This window comes from Rhipicephalus sanguineus, unplaced genomic scaffold (genome assembly GCF_013339695.2).
Source record: "Rhipicephalus sanguineus isolate Rsan-2018 unplaced genomic scaffold, BIME_Rsan_1.4 Seq640, whole genome shotgun sequence".
NCBI lineage: Eukaryota > Metazoa > Arthropoda > Arachnida > Ixodida > Ixodidae > Rhipicephalus > Rhipicephalus sanguineus.
In genome coordinates this window covers 35,281-38,808 of record NW_023615677.1, presented here as the reverse complement: position 1 = coordinate 38,808, position 3,528 = coordinate 35,281, and positions in this window count along the sequence as shown.

The window sequence follows — 3,528 nt, the reverse complement described above, 5'->3', positions numbered from 1 at the left end:
CATCCTGAAACTCCAGCAAAGTACAGCACCTTTAGTTTATCCGATGCATATAAGATAAATATGTTGCGCTTGCACTTTTTAGACACAACAGGGTTTCAGGGGCAGATGGAGGCTTGAAACTGCGCAATCATTGCACAGGGAATGTCGCTGGAGCCAGCGTTTGAACAATTTCACTTGTCGAAACGCGCGGCATTTTGGCAGATTTCACGCACTGTGGGAATCGATTTCATGCAAAGCAGCCTGCAAGTAGCTGCCTACACTCTAAGGCAAAACTGCCCGAAAGAGAACTCACGGAGCCCAATAGGTGCGCGTGATGAACGGATAGATCGTTGAAGGAGCAACCACAGAGGGATGCGTGCCGTGCGCAGACGAGATAGTCTGGAAAGGCAACAAAGGGATCAACCGCGCGGGAGATGCAGGTGGTGTGCAGAGATACGTTCCGTGTGTAAGCCGTTGTCAATGGAAATAACCGTCCTCCTCCCCGCTCATGGCTCATCTTCCCGCTTGTGTTCGTGGTGGTATGTTGGCGTTTGTGTCGCGCTCGGTGACTTCGACGATCTAGGCACTACGCCGCGTGGTTGAACGTTTGGTTCAACGTGTGGTTGAACGTTTGGTCTCGACACGTCGCGACGCCGCGCTGTATATCTCCGGCGTAGTCCCGGTACTGCGTCGCCACCGGCGAGTTATGGCGGCCGAGAAGACAGTAGGCCTATCAGATCTATGATTTCAGTCTAACTGTGGGCAGAAATCGGCGCTGGATTCTTTCACAAGTAAGTGATCATTCTTCATTCTGCCGTACCTGTCGCGCGCGCGAAAATCAACGCGCTTGCCGGCAACGGGCTCGATCGTGTTGAATATCGGGTGCACGAAATGCACCGCGAAGGCGGGCTTGGGCGTAAGCTCTCCTGTGCTTTTTGACCGCCTGGATGTTAGCCTCCAATGCGGTCGGCTACGCGGACGCTCGCTGATCGAGCTTTCGCCGGGTGATGAGCTGCGGGCTCGTGGTATTGGTCAGAGGCCTCGCCGCTACGCCGCAAAACGTTCGAAATGCATTGCGGTGGCCGGCAACAAGCTCGGTTGTATGTCACGTGCTTGAAGTGCACTGGCATGGGTTTGCAGGGGCTTTGACTATCGGACTATGGTCTATGGTGTATCCGTTCATAACGTGCGCCTCTTGGCCTCCGTTACACCTCTTTAGGGTAATTTTGCTTAGAGAGTAGGCGGCTAGATAGATAGATAGGAATTGTCGAAGTGGCTTTGGTCGGCAAACCCATATATTATGTGAGGAATGTCGCAAAAGTCTAAGGTGCAGTTCTCTTTTTTTTTCCTTTTTTACAAAGAGCCCCCCAAACTCCAGGCAAGTGCAGCACCTCTTGTTTCTCTGAAACATATAAAATCAATGTATTGCGTTTGCACCTTCCGATCAAGAAAGAAGCTCAGGGGAAGATGGACATCATTGCACTGGGAACGTCGCTGGAGCCAACGTTTCGAGATTCGAAACGATGCCTCAAGCGGCATTCTTTGTTCAACGATATTTGATCACTTGCAGCCCACGTCGTGTTTCTTTTTCGGGCATCTAACTCCAAAAATTGGCCAGAAAGCAGTTACTACACGTATGCTATAAACTCTTGCGATGGAAAGAAAGCACCGCTGTCTCAGACGACGAGTTCCATTTCTGCTATTCCAAGGCCGCCGCCCAGCGTGACATTTTTTACTGCTCAGGCAAATGTCTATTATCTTAAATTAGCAATTGCACGAAGAGCGTAAAAAACGCCAGGCCTGCGCGGAAAGCGCAGCACAATCACAGCGAAAGCTGGAAGAGCGGCATTTCTAGAGCCCGTTATAAACTCTCCTGTGGCTACTAATACAGGTACATTAGCAACGTACCCACTACGCAACAAAGCGTAATTTTTGGGAAGTTGGGAAGCACCCAGCACGACATTATTCGTTGTTCTGCGGAGAAGCGAGGTACCATATGTAAGCTATTATGTGCAGTTTGTTGATGCGGCGGTTGATGACGATGAATAATTATGGTTGTGCCCTTTGTAATGGGTTGGAAGCTTTAAACGACCCACTAGTTACGTAATGCATATTGTGTGACGCCCGGTCGTTATTTAACTGTCCCACCACGCTTTATAACACACTTTAACCAGAGAAACGTAGAACGAGAGAGAGAGAAAATTGACTTTATTGAGACCCTGAGGAAATGGATCATGGGAGCCTTAGGGGCTTCCTTGGCAACCAACAGAAGTGCACTTGCGAGGAACCCACTACGCTATAAATCATTGTAATTTTTGAGAAGTAGGGCACTAGGCACTGTGCCATTTTTCGTCATTCTACAGACAGCCGTGGCACCTGCTAAACGCATGTAAGGCATTATGCGCACTTTGTTGATGCTGTGCGTGATGACGATGAAGAATTATGGAAGAGCTCTTTGTAATGGGTTGGAAGCATTCAACAACCTACTCGTTGCGCAATTCGCATTGTGTGTCGCCTGGTTACAGAATTCGCATTGTGCGACGCTTGGTGCTTATTCTACTCTTTTACCACGCTATATTGCATATGCTAATGTGGTTCCTTCCCGACATGAAGCCTGTATAGGACCTTTATGCAAAGCAGTTTCAAGCACCGGCATGGCTCAGAGGTTGAATACTGGGCTCCCACGCCAGCGGGCCCAGGTTGGAACCTCGTTCCATCGTGGAATTTTTTTCTTATTTAGTTTTTGTTATTTCGAGCGATACTGGTTACGAACACCGGCGGCGGCGGCGGCGGCGGCGGCGGACAACTACGGCACCAAAAACGGCCGGTGAAATGATCTCGTAACAGCTTTCGCTGTAAAACCAACATACACTGTACTGTAAAGAGAAGAAAGTTAACCAAAGCGCTGATCTACCTTTTGCCAGTGAAATTTTCAATTCCGATAAACACACCATTTTGGCCGAATTAGTCACAGGCCACCGTGACGTTTTCAAAAGAGCTCTTCATCGCTCCATCCTCCTAGGAATGGGTCTGCTATAGCATAAATTATAAATCTACTGCGCAGACTTTAATAAATGCCAATATATTTAATCTGATAAACCCGTAAAATGTGTGTACGCTTCAAAAGTGTTGGGATTCAGCATGGCTGATTGCATGAACAATTTAGCGATTGATACATCAATTAGACGTTTAAAGTATTGCTCGAAATAAAACGGGGCAGGGAGTGATAGAAATGAAGTCATGTTGATGGCAGAAATAGGTAACAGTAAATTGTAGAAATCGGTACTGAAACAAATAAGTCAGAAAATAAATTCTGGAGGTGGCTTGGGTGTCTCATATTGGTCCCTTCGCTCACTGCAGCGCTATACGCTCTACAGAAGTAGAGAAGGCCCCATACGCTCTACAGAAGTAGAGCGTATAGGGCTATTGTGGTTAAATATGTAGTGATTATGATGATCGAGATATTTGAGCCATAGATTATTGAGCTCCTTGCGCAAAGTTCTTTTTTAACACGAAAGTGTTTTATGCCGGGGTCCACGAAGACTTCAG